Raw genomic sequence first — 14,454 nt, 5'->3', positions numbered from 1 at the left:
AAATGTTGACTTTTGCATAGGCAATAGGTATATTGGTTTTAATACTCCCAACATACCACATTTTGCATTTAAAAATTGTTGGTATTGGTTGCCAATACCATTTCTAAGCTTAGTGTTAGTTGTTCAAAATTTTTAGATTTCAAGCCTTGTGTTTACTGTTCCATTGGTCATTTTTACAGTGGAAATTTGGCAAAGTTATCAACATGAAAGTTGTTCCTTATTGTGTCTAGTTATATGTCCTTTTTTTGAATCACTTCATTTGGAGTTTTGTAGCTCAAGTTATGGCCTAAACACCATAACTGGCCGGATTGCAAACTTTTCAGACTTTCTGGACTGACCAAATCTACAGTGTTTTGTACAGTGACTGCAGGTCACCTTTTGAATATGTTATGGTCACAATTTGGGTTTGGTTTCTTCATGAAAGTTGTAGGTCTATATCTCAGCTTTTTGTTGGTAAAATTTCAGGTTAATTGGACTTTTCTACACTGAGCTATAACCAAATGAATAAATATTGTTCATTTGGTCATTTTGCCCAGGCAAAATGCAGGTCACCCGGATTAGGGCAATCTTTAGGTCAACTTGGTTTGATTTTCTGGGCATGGTTTCTTCACCAAAGTTGTGCCACTATGTGTCTAGTTTTATTTTCAATTAGCCTTGCACCAATTGAACCTTTACAACTCCAGTTATTGCTACCCAAACCTGCTAGAATCATACTCAGTCCTGCAGGTCAGCCAAGGCAGCAACACTAACTTCAATTCCCACTAAACAAACCACTTCATTTCTTATTTACACATAACCAAATGGTCACTAATTGACCATTAAAACTTACTTTTACCATTACATAATCAAGGTCTCAATTTCATACCCAAACCCTAACCCATTCCATCTCAAATCATGCATTCACTTGCCTTTCACTATCCTAAACAATAGGTTAGTATTAAGGGCAGCTAGGCTACTATTTTAATTCAAGAAAATCTTCAAAACCCTACCAAGCCCAAGGCTACTGGAATTTTAAGCAAGACATACACATGATGTTTATTAAATTTTCTTGTAAGTTTGCATTCAATTTCACTCCTTCAACATGAATTGAAAGAGAAAGGGTAAGTTTAGTCACTAACCTCTTTGGAACTAAGTTTGGGTCTTGCAAAACTTCAATTTTTCTTCAAAATTTTGCTGCCCAAAGCTTCCTCAAGGTGTGGGGTGAATTTTTTGTGAAGACAACTAGGGCTTTTATGGTGAGAAAGGGTGGGGATTCAAGCTTGATCAAGCTTTCATATAGGTTTTTCTCTCCTCTCTCTCTCTCTCAAGCAATTCGGCTGGTTGAAGAAGAAATGGCTGCTGGACTTTTCTTTTTTGTTTTTATCTTATTTTTTGTTCATTTTATCTCTTAAGTAATTTTGTTAAGTTGTGATTGATGGAGAGCTCATTAATGACATCATATGATGTCATAATTCTACTTTTCTTTCATTTTCTTTTCTTTTCTTTTCTACTCATTTTCAATTAAATTTTTAACAATATCTATTCATATTTTATTTCATATAAATTATTTATTTAACTGGACAAGTTGGCCAAAAATCATCTCTGAAGACGAAATGACCAAAATGCCCTCTGTTTGGCTTATTGAGCTAAAATTGTGTGTACCGATTGATTAAATTTTTCTTATGTTTTCTTAACATTTTATTGTCATGGGAACCCCAATAATCCTTCCCTGAGATCCCAAAAATTATTTTATGAAGTTTTCCCTAGGTCTAGGGTTGTTAACGGCCTTCACCGTCACTTCCCCTTCGGATTACTCATCACTGGGGTTTCGGCTCATTTAACCTTAGTGCATTTCATTCCTAAAAATTTTTCTTAATTTTTATGAGCATAATTTGGTTTATTTATAACTCCTCACTCTAATCTATTTATAATTTCAAATATTATAGCTGTTCGGATCGACATTGGTCACCGAAATAGTAGACTGTACGGACTAGCTAAAGTAAGGATGTTACAGTATTATTCCCACGAGGAATTTATAGGCATAAGTACTAAGCTAAACAGTAATTTTGACTAGTTAAACTACCAAAGGTTATGAAGGAATTAAATTTAAACTACTACTAAGAATATTAGAAAACAAGAGAAAATAAAGTTGAGAATTTAAAAGATTTTATGAAGTAAACAATTTCGGAATTAAGATTTCACATTTTAATCATGTTATGATTCTAACCTTGTTCATTCACTGGATCGAGTGTTGTTACTTTGATGGAAATTAATCCTAAAGTATTCTAGATCCTCTCTCGAGGTATCTAAGGTGCGTTTTAATTAATCTGAACCCTATTTTCATGGTGATCAATCTTAATTAAAACCCTTTAAGATCTTTGATTAATTATGAAATTCCACAAAGGTTATCAGCCTTTCTCTAGGTCAGATTTCCTAGGTTTAAGATTTTGATTTTCTAATCCTAATCTTCAGCTTGTAGTTCTTCAATTAGTATCTTTGATCATAGCTAGGTGGGTGCCAACACAAAGCATGCATTAAGAACACAAAATATTGAATCAAAGCACAAAACTCAATTCCATTAAATAAAACTTAGAGTATATCCATAACAAAAATTAAGAGTGCTACTCTCTTAATTCTAGAATTAAAGGAACTACTCACTCATGGTGAGTTTAACAAACATAATGTCATTAAAGTAAAAGAACATAAAATCAATCTAAAGAATTAAAATAAAAGAACCTAGAGAAAAAATCTCCTCTTTAGTGCTGTGCAATTCTCCTTCAAATGGCTTGGAACTAGGGTTTTCTATGCTAAAGTGGAAGTTTTTTGTCAATGGTGTCTCTCTTATTTTCTGTCTACTGGTATTTATATTGGGTGTCCTAGGGTCATATTTTAGAGTCCCAAGGGTAGTAGAAGTCTGCTCGGCATGCGAAAATTATAGTTGAAATCGAATTAGGAAACTGGATATCGCATAGTACATGGCCCGTGTATTCTTACACGGCCTAAGGTGTGTAAGTCCCTGGACTTTATTTGGCTTCTTTTCAGATGGGAGCCAGAAGGTTATACAGAGTGTAAAAGTTTACACAGGTCTAGGTAGACGTCCCATGTACTTTCTCCTTTCTTTTAATTTTTCAAGCTTCGATGACCAGAAGGTTACACGGGTCCTTGAATGGTACATGGGGTGATTTACACAACTCGTGTACTAAGGCTTTCTCATGACTTCTTCAATTTTCCCCAGGCAAAAGGTTACACTGGTCATGGCTATGTTTACATGACCCATTTACTTTGGTGCAGCAACTTGCTATGCTTCTCTTTCTTTCTAAACTTGTCTGATTTGCTCCTATGCCTTGGATTTCCTTTAGAACACCTAAAAAGATACAGAACATATGAAATTAAGTGGAGATCAACTACTTTAACAAAAACTAATAAAATTAATAAAAATGCATGTGATTAACTACCTATATGTTATGAAATATAATACAATTATGCCTAAAAATATCTATATGATACAAGTGTATCACGTTCTACTTTTATTTTTGCCATCAACAATCCTAGAGATTATGTTGGTTGGGAAATTCGAGCTAATATAGCTTTTATTCAATCTATTTTGTTAGGCTTCAGATGTGTCTCTTTTGCTTTAGTTAATAGAGAAGCAAACAAGGCTACTGACTGCACAACCAAGCTTTGTCTAAATGATTGACTTCTTTGTAATTGGGTTTCTAATACCACTGTTGAAACTCAGCTCTTTTTTGTATCTTGATGCCTAAAGGATTGTTTAATGCAATGCAGGACTTGCAATTAAAAAAAAAAAGGGCCTCGTTTAACTTATCTTTGAAAATAATAATAAAAAAAGAGAGTAAATAAATGAGAAAAATAAGATAATAAAAGATTCCATTGTTTTTCTTGTTTGGAAGATGAGGAAAAATATGAGAAATGAAAATTTTGAGTAAAAAGATTATGTACTTTATTAAATTAAGTAATATTTAATTTAATTTAATTTTTAAATAAATAAATATAAACAAATGAATTTTGCTTAATGGTGGGAGTTTTATTAAATTGCCGTAAATGTATGGCATGAACACTTATACATATTTTAAAGAGATCTCATCAAATTATTTTCAACAATTATATTTTAACCCTTTTTATGGATGATATAAAAAATTCCATTTACATAATATTTAAATAAAAGCATAAAATATATTTATAAAATGAAGCATAAGAAAAATATGCCATTGATTAATCTAATTCACGTTTTTCATTGTGAATAAAATTCAAAACCTTTTAGAGACTATAAGTCTCATGATCTTGCCTTAGCTATAAATTATTTTTAAATTGTGAATAAAAGTTAACTTTCTAAATATTAAATAATTTCAAACTATGAAATCTTTTATAGAAACATATATTTGACAAATAGTTTATCAAACATAAGATTTTGAAAAAAAAAAGTAAATAATAAAAAAATAATTATATAAAGAATAATTAAATTACCGAAATCAGTGAGTAAAAAAAGAAATATTTTAATAAGTATTATATTTAATATCTAATAAAAGTGAAAAATTAATTTATATTTTAGTATTAAGAAATTTCATTAAATTTTAAAATTTGAAATTTAATAAATAATAAAATTTTTATATTTTTTAATTAGTTCATATATATATATTATTAAATTTTAAATAATCATTTTTTTATATTCTCATTTGTATATTAATTAATTAATATCTTTTGCCACGTGACATTTTAATTAATCAATATGCTTTGGAAGTGGTATTCTTTTTAATTAATTTATACAAATCAATAAAAAATCATAACAATTAATTGATAAATAATATATTTTTAAGTTAATTAATTAAATAGGTGACATTTATTTATAAGTTTATGGGTATATATGAGTTTTAATTTATATATATATATGTTTTGCAATCCCTAACACCTGCCTCGACAAACTCAGCTATGCTAAGCTGAATTTCAGAGGTGGGTTTCATTGTGGTGGTCTATTCTTTGGGATAGAATGTATTGGTTTGTTGGGAAGAGACTACTTTCCGTCGCATCAACTCATCTGGTTCTTCCACTTCAAATAGTGGAGAGTTGCAAAAAGCGAGGATGGGTAAGGTAGCATAGTTGTTTGGTCTCTATTGAAGATGGTCTCATATCCAATTGTACTTGGAGCTTCCATTTTGCTTCAGTCTCTGTTTTTCTGTGTCTTGTGATTTGCAAACTGGCGCCTGAAAATGGGAATGCAAGAAATTGACCCACTTTCTCAATTGAGCTTATTTGTTTCTACGGACCAATGAGGAGCTTCTAGTGCAGTATTGGAGGAGGGGGAATGCATTGATTTCAAACTTACTTCAGAGAAAATGTGGACATTGAGGGATAATGGATTAACGATTCATAATTTGTTTCATACAAATAACATGTGGAAGAAGCACACTACTATGTTTTGCAAGAAGAAATTAGCACTGAACAACTCTTTCAAAGGCCTGAACTTTATTCAGATAATCTTCTTTGGATTATCCATTCAATATTCTCATATATGAAGGTGATGTTCCTATTTCTTTTAGAGTTCTGTCTAAAAATTGGCCTCTTATGCTGAAGTCATTTGTTGGGACTTGGGTGTTCAATTGTGCAGTATTTGTGATGTTCCTACTGGTGTTGTAGATGCTGCAGTGCACTGCTCCAGTTTGTGGAACTACAATATTAACTATTAAAAAAAAAAATAGTGCAGTATTTGTGTAGGAAAGTTGCTGGTCACCAATTATCTTTGCAATTCTTTTTCACTTTTTCTGTGGATGCTTTTATATCTTCATGTGCATTCTCATTCCCTTTATTATCAATTTTCCTTGGAAATTTTGTATCTTTAACAAGTTCGGTCTCTTGGTTTGTCAAAATTTATCCGCAATTTGAGTTTCATCCAAATTTCTCCTGCGCTGGTAATTAAAAAGACTATATAATTTGCCTAGATAAAATGGATTTAATTAATTCATACACAAACACTCAAATAATTTTATTAATTGAACAACTTTTCACCCTCTCAGCTCGAAAGAGTTTTCTCACTTTCACCGGAGCTAACTTTTAATTTTCCTTTTGTTACAAATGCCGCACCAAGTCTCCCTATATAGGAGAATACGTGACGGTTAAGGACCAATATTGCCTCCTTTTTCCAGCTAACAATTGCTAGCATTTCCACATTGTTAAGCTATCCAATATTAGCTATTCTTAAATGTGAAGTAAATAAAATTAATGGGAACCGTCATTCCTTTTGAATAGAAGACAAACATAGCGGCACATTTCCTTAAAATCTCCAGCTCACATGCAAGAGGCAAGCTGCCCAATTGCAGCCACACTTTTTGACCAAGGCCAACATCTACTTGGTTCTGCTACTTTCTTCAATCTTAAGTATTCTTAAAGAGTTTAGCTAACCAACATCCTGGAATTGGCACTGCACTTTTACTGGGATTGTAATTTTTTTTTCTTTGTTTTTTGTTTACTTTGCTGTAATAATTCGCTGGCTGGACATTGTTCGGGCAGAGATAGGAGAGAGGAGAGATTGAGATGGGGGGGAAAAAAAAAAAAGTAAAGAGAAAAACGTGGAGAGAGGGAGAGAGAAATAGAAGTGGAAAGGTAGAGAAATACTAAAGGTAATTTCGTAATTTAGAAGTTTTCTCTCAATTTGGATCATTAAAGTCGGTAAGACTAATAGTCAAATAGGACGAAAGTCTCTACTTTTGATAGAAGTAAAATTAAGAGAGTATATATTTCAATTTTAAAAACACAGAATTCAAATTGTAATATTGTTAAAATTCAAGGACTAAAATAATAAATTTCATTTTTTTTCATTGAACATAGATATAAGTATTGTTATGGATGAGATTTAAAAAATGTCCATTTAAATAATACTTATATACAAACATAAAATATCTTCATAAATAGAGTAACATAAGAAAAATATGCCATTGATTAATTTTATTCAGTGTAAATAAGATTCAAAACCTCTTTAAGAGGCTATATTACATATTAATTAATAAATAATTATATTTTTGTGAAAAATAAATATATACCATTGTCAAATTAAGTTGATTTTTTTTTTGGTCAGAAGCGGAATATTTTTTACTTCAAAAAAAAAAAAGCTTTTTGGTAATTGTAATACCCAATGAATTTTTTATTATACTTTTTATTGGATAAAATTACCTTTTAGTTTCTAAGGTATGCCATGATTAGTACATCTGTAATTCTATTTTTAAAAGTTAACAGTTTCATTCTTGAGTTTTGATTCTGTTAAACTAGAAGTCCTTACATCCATATATTTTGTTAGTCAACGATTCAAATCTGGGAAAGAGAGATAATAAATTTTAATTTCAAAAATATCCTCATGATCTCTAATTTTTCTTTTTTCATTCCCATTCATCCAATGCCATTCCTTTCTGGGTTTCGGTTGGCATCTCTATGTTTGTAAACAATAATTATTTCCTACAACAATAAGCACAATTGAAAAAGACCATATTGGTCCAAATAGTCTCGATCTTGTGGGACTCGTAATTGTAGAATAATTATTCCCTGAGACTTGAAGAGGAATTTGTGCCACTGATGATGATTTGCTTAAGGTAGCTCCTAAAGGCATTGGGCTTTGGCTGGAGCTAATTGGCCTTTTAGGCGGGGTAAACTACTTTTATTCTTAATCCGAGACCCATTTTCTCAATTAAACATTGTCCTGAACCTTTTGATAGGAGAAGATCGAAAATAGAGCCTGATCCAATTGAAAGGAGGAAAGGAGGATAAGGATAAAAGCAAATCTAAGAGTTCTAGCTCCTTAGTGGCAATGTAACATCCACTATTTTTGAGGTCGAAATTTCTGCCGTTGATGGGAATTTTTTGTGAAACTTAGGGTTTAATGGAAGGTGGAAATAGTGATAAGCGTTTGTATGTGTTACAGTTGTTATGTTATAGAGTTTTAAATATTTGCAAACCAAAATAATTTACAATTTATTTTACAACTTTAATGTACAATTTTAATTTATAACTGCTCAAAACCAAGAACACTATATACATACAGTGAACATACATTACAATACAAAATGCAAAATATGATATACTCAATATACCCGATGATCTCTCAGTGTAGTACTAGCAGCCTAGTCTGCTGCCCTGTCACTCTGTCTACCTGCGACAGCAATGAAAAGCTATCGCTGAGCCATTGTCTCAGTGGTGCACAACATTAACCAAATACAACTTTAAATCACAAATCATAAGTCATATAAATAGTGGATACTTAAAACCATAGTTAAATTCAAAAACAGTGAATGTCAATAAGAATTTAAACTCTATTTCATAATATCACAATAAATATCAATAAATCACACACAGCTTAACCATGTTGCCAAAGTTCAACTCATCCCAAAAGCCGATGGCTAGTGAGGAATTCAATTCATCCCAAAAGTCGATGGCTAATGAGGAATAATATAGCTAGCTAGCAATAATATGAGTACTCATTCTATTCGTCCTCAACAGGCACACACCTCAACACTTTAGCCAGAGAGGGAATTCAATTCATCCCACTAGATAAGCTAGCGAGGAATTCAATCAATATACATGATAGCTGTGGTTTCAAACCATTTACAATGCTTTTCAATCAATAAGTATCCATCAAATATCATTCAAACAATTTTTCACAATTTAAAACAATAATATACAAATAGTCATAATTTATTTCAATTGAAAATTCAAAAGAAATAACTGTTGTGCACAAACCTCTGATAACTGTCTCTTGGCTCTGACTCAGTGTTTCCTTCCCTTTCCCTGAGTCTTTGCTAACTGAAACACACAATTTGAAGTATTTCAGTACTCATTTAAACTATCTCTAACAATAAGGTTCAATAATTAATTTATTGAATTCTATTATTTTCTTAGTCAACCTAAGATGTTGACCCTCGATGCATTATTGGTGAATTAGGTTTTAATGTTACCAATATGTCACATTTGTAGCCTTTTAGTATTGGTACATGTTACCAAATTCATTTCCATGTATATTGTATTTTATTATAATTTGCCGGATTTCGGTATACTAATTTGACTTAGCTGGATGACGTAGTTCCCTCGGTTTTCGAGTTTCGGTCAAAACTACAAACTTGTAGGTCTATGTCTTACTGCACGCGGGGCAAAATTTCAGGTCATTCTGAGTTGTGTAGACCAAGTTATGGTCAATCTACCAATGCTGGTCAGAATGCATCAAAATGGTAGCTTTAGGTCATTTTTAGGTCACTTTTGGTTCGGCTAGTTTTTGGACCTGAATTTTTGCAAGCTATTTGGCTTGGTTATGACCATTTCTGGGCTTTTGTGTCTTCATAAGAATTGTAGATATATGTCTCAACTATTCATGGTAAAAATTTCAGGTTAATTGGACCTATTTTGAGTGAGTTATGGCCAAAACACTAACTACTGCCCAAATGGTCAATTTTCAGGTTTTCAAAGCACTAATCCGGATTTGGTCATTTTTCAAGTTACCTTCTAAGTAGAATTTTGGTAAGTTTCCTTCATGAAAGTTGGCACATTTTTTGCCTAGTTACACCTCCAATTGGTCTCATACCAATTGGAGTCACACACTTAAGGTTCTAAGCCCAAAACATACATTGCCCTATTGTACATTGTTCACCCTTTACCAATTACACATCCTATGCTTACCAAGTCACTCTTCCATGTTATTTCTGGTTTGTACCATAACATAAACACATTTAGCAACTCATTTCTAGTCATTTTGGCAGCTTGTAACCACACTTAACATACACAATATAATACAGAATTTTCTAAGTCCAATTACAACAATTAAACACATGAATGCACCTCATTTACATGTCCAAATTCAAACCTGTATACACACATACATGCTGCCATCCATAATAACATAATTCAACAATATAATTCCATAAGCCAAACCATGAAACAACACATTTTGAACTTCTTCATAAGGCTACCACAAGTTTACACATATCCATCAATTGCCATTTTCACTTTTTAAGCTTCCAAATCATACCTTACACATGGAATTCAAGTACAATACAATCAAACATTTAAATCATCATTCAAATCACTATTTACATGCAAGTATAAATTGTTCTTATTGAAGTTCCATGGCTGCCAAAATGTACCTCTCCATTAACTCATCAAACTTCAAAAATCTTTCCACAAATCAACTACCCACAACACCCATTCAAAGTTTAATGAAACAAGAATTAAAAATACATACTTACCACTTTTGAAATTCTTCAAAACCTTACCAAAACTTAATTTTCTTGCTGCCTATCTACTGCCCAAGTTGTGTAGAACAACTTTAGTGAAGGAAAATGTAAGGATCATGGCTTGAAGATGGGAGAGTGGAGCTTGCATGGAGCTTGGAAGCTTTGGCCATGGAGGTTTCCCTTCTTCTTGGTTTCGGCTGGTTTTGGCAAGGTGAGGAAGATGAGTGATCTGTTGTCATATGATGTTTAATGGTCCACTTAATGGAGTTAGTGGAGCACTAAGTAAGGGTTTAATATTTGTTTTATTCTAAAATTTCCAAATTCCCACTTTTAACTCCTATCTTTTGCTATTTAGATTATGTACCGCCAATTTAATTTTTCATGACATTTTTCAAGTGTAACATCATTTATTTTAATGGACATTTAGGTCAAAAGACAACTCGGGGTGTCAAATGACCACAATGCCCTTGTTCGAGTTACATTCCTAATTTTTCAGTAACAACGAGTTTTGTCGTTTTCTCGATTTCTCATTTTTCTTTGAACTAATTAATTAATTTTTCTTTGATATTTGTAATGATATTTATGCTTCAATAAGTCTTTAATTATGTCTTTAAAATATTTTTCAGGGTTTCCCGCGGTCCAGGGCTAGTCAACGGTCCACGCCGCAACTTTCCGGTGCGATCACCCATCGCTAGGGTTCTCGGCTCGTTTAACTTGGTTACATTTCATTGCTATTATTTTTCTTTTATTTTTCTTATATTTTCTTTTCTTGTATTTCATTATTTTATGTCTCCTCACCTATATCTAAGTGTAGTTCTAGGCATCCTAGCTGTCCGGACAATACTGGTCACCGGAATAGTAGAACGCACTACCGAACATAGGGGTGTTACAATTCTCCCCCCCCCCCCCTTAAAATAAATTTCGTCTCGAAATTTTTACCTGGCATTAGTCTCTGAACAGTTGTGGGTGCTATCTCCTCATATCCTCTTCACGTTCCCAAGTAGCTTCCTAGCTTGAATGATGGTTCCACAACACTTTAACCAGGTGTATCTGTTTATTCCTCAGCTACTTCACCTCATATGCTAGAATTTCTATGGGTTCTTCCTCATATGAGAGGTCTGGATTTACCTCAATCTCTTCAACTAATAATACATGAGATGGGTTAGATCTGTACCTCCTTAACATGGACACATGAAAGACACTGTGTATCCTTTCTAGCTCCGGAGGTAATGCCAACTGATATGCCAAAGGACCCACTCTTTCCAGAACCTCATATGGTCCGATGAAACGAGGACTCAGTTTCCCCTTTCTATCAAATCTCATAATTCTCTTCCAAGGAGAAACTTTGAGGAATACCTTATCACCCACGGCATATTCAATATCTTTTCTCTTCAGATCAACATAGGACTTTTGACGGTCTGATGCAGCCTTGAGTCTATCTCTGATCAATCTGATCTTTTCCTCTGTCTGCTGAACAATTTCTGGCCTAATCATCTTTCTTTCACCTACTTCATCCCAACATAGGGGAGTTCTGCACTTCCTGCCATACAAAGCTTCATATGGAGGCATCCCAATGCTTGATTGGTAGCTGTTGTTATAAGCAAACTCAATCAAAGGCAAGTGTGTATCCCAACTACCTTCAAACTCAATCACACAAGCCCGTAGCATATCCTCCAATATCTGAATTACCCTTTTAGACTGGCCATCTATCTGTGGGTGGAATGCGGTGCTGAAGTTCAATCTAGTTCCTAGGGCTCTCTGGAGACTACCCTAGAATCTAGAAGTGAATCTAGGATCTCTGTTAGATACAATTTATACTGACATTCCATGCAATTTTACAATTTCATATATGTACAATCTGGCCAATCTTTCCAGGCTATAGTCCATCCGAACTGGCAAAAAGTGAGCAGACTTGGTCAGTCTGTCAACTATAACCCATACTACATCATGACTATTCTGTGTCCTCGGAAGTCCCATAACAAAATCCATAGTTATCCATTCCCATTTCCACTCTGGTACTGGCAATGGATGTAACAAACAAGCTGGAACTTGATGTTCTGCCTTTACTCGCTGACAAGTTAGGCATTTGGAAACAAAGTCAGCTATATCCCTCTTCATACCCATCCACCAGTAATGCTCTTTCAGCCCTCTGTACATTTTAGTTCCACCAGGATGCATAGTAAAAGGAGACTCATGTGCTTCCTTCATAATGATCTGTCTCAATTCTACATCATTAGGAACGCACATTCTGCCCTGATGTAGCAATAAACCATCATTTCTCACAGAAAATTTAGGTTTCTTGCCCTGCTGGACTTTTTTCAGTAGCTTCTGATATTTTTCATCACTCTGAGCAGCCATTCTGATCTGATCAATCAACACTGGCTATATATGCCATGCAACTACTGTCTGTCCCTCATCATCAATCTCCAAACTGGCATGCTGTGCTTTCAACTCATGTACCATGGACAAAGAAGAAACTCTGAGACTTGCCATAGTCTTGCGACTTAAGGCGTCAACCACCACATTTGCTTTCCCTGGCTAATAGTCTATTAAGCAATCATAGTCTTTAATCAGTTCTAACCATCTCCTCTGCCTCAAATTCAATTCCTTCTGGGTGTCCAAATACTTCAAGCTCTTGTGATCTGTGTAAATGTAACATTTCTCCCCATACAAATGGTGTCTCCAGATCTTCAGAGCAAAAACAATAGCTGCTAGCTCCAAATCATGTGTTGGGTAGTTCCTCTTATGCGGTTTCAGCTGGCGTGATGCATAAGCAATGATATTCTAATCTTGCATTAGTACACAACCTAACACATTGTGAGAAGCATCACTATAAATTGTGTATTCTTTACCCGGGGTAGGTAAAGTAAGGAATGGAGCTTCAGTCAAACACCTCTTCTACTCATCAAAACTCTGCTGGCATTTATCTGTCCACTGAAATTTTACATCTTTCCGAAGCAGCTTGGTCAGTAGAGAAGCTAACATAGAAAACCCTTTCACAAACCTACGGTAATATCCAGCTAAACTCAGAAAACTACGAATTTCTGTGATATTCCTGGGCAGCTTCCAATTAAGGATAGCTTCTACCTTACTGGAATCTACCTTGATCCCTTCAGCTAACACAACATGTCCCAAGAAGGAGATTTCTTTCAGTCAAAATTCACATTTCGACAATTTGGCGTATAGCTGTTTCTCCCTTAAGGTCTGCAGTACAATCCGCAGATGTTTGTCATGCTCTCTGCATTCCTCGAATATATCAAAATGTCATCAATAAACACCACCACAATCTGATCGAGATATGGTCTGAAGATAGTGTTCATCAGATCCATAAAAGCAGCTGGAGCATTAGTTAACTCGAATGGCATTACCAGAAACTCATAGTGGCCATATCGAGTTCTGAAAGCAGTTTTTGGAATACTCTGCTCTTGCACTTTCAACTGATAATAACTAGATCGCAAATCAATTTTGGAGAATACAGCTGCACCTTTCAACTGATCAAACAGATCATCAATGCGAGGCAATGGATATCTGTTCTTTATTGTCACCTTATTCAACTGTCGGTAGTCAATACATAAGCGAAGGGTATCATCTTTCTCCTTAATAAACAATACTGGCGCTCTCTAAGGTGACACACTAGGGCGGATGAAGCCCTTTTCAAGTAGTTCTTACAACTATACCTTCAACTCCTTCAACTCTACTGGTGCCATTCTGTATGGTGTTATGGAGATTGGATCCACACCAGGCATAACATTAATTTCAAACTGCACCTCTCTTTCTGGAGGTAATCCTGGCAATTCATCAGGAAACACATCTGAAAAGTCATATACTGTAGGGATGTCCCTCAATGCTGGACTCCCCACTTGGGTGTCTACCACATGTACCAAGTATGCTTCACACCCCATTCTAAACATTTTTCTAGCTAGTGTAGCCAAAATGACGTTTGATGGCAATAGTTGCCTCTCCCCATGTATTACCACATCAGCATCGAGGAAACCAAAAGTGATCTTTCTCTGATACCAATCATGGCGTGATGCCTGGCTAACCAATCCATGCCCAAGATGATATCATAATCTCTGAAGGGCATTTCAATAAGATCAGATAGAAAAGTGTGTCCTTGGATCACCAAAGAACAATCTCTATACATTTTATTAACCCTGACCTCTTGTCCTAACGGACTTGTTACTAGCACCTCAAAGTCCATTTTTGTACATGGAACAGCAATGCAATCAATGATGCTAGCACTCACATAAGA

The sequence above is a fragment of the Hevea brasiliensis genome, chromosome 17 (genome assembly GCF_030052815.1).
Source record: "Hevea brasiliensis isolate MT/VB/25A 57/8 chromosome 17, ASM3005281v1, whole genome shotgun sequence".
Lineage (NCBI taxonomy): Eukaryota > Viridiplantae > Streptophyta > Magnoliopsida > Malpighiales > Euphorbiaceae > Hevea > Hevea brasiliensis.
This window is presented reverse-complemented; position numbering follows the sequence as displayed.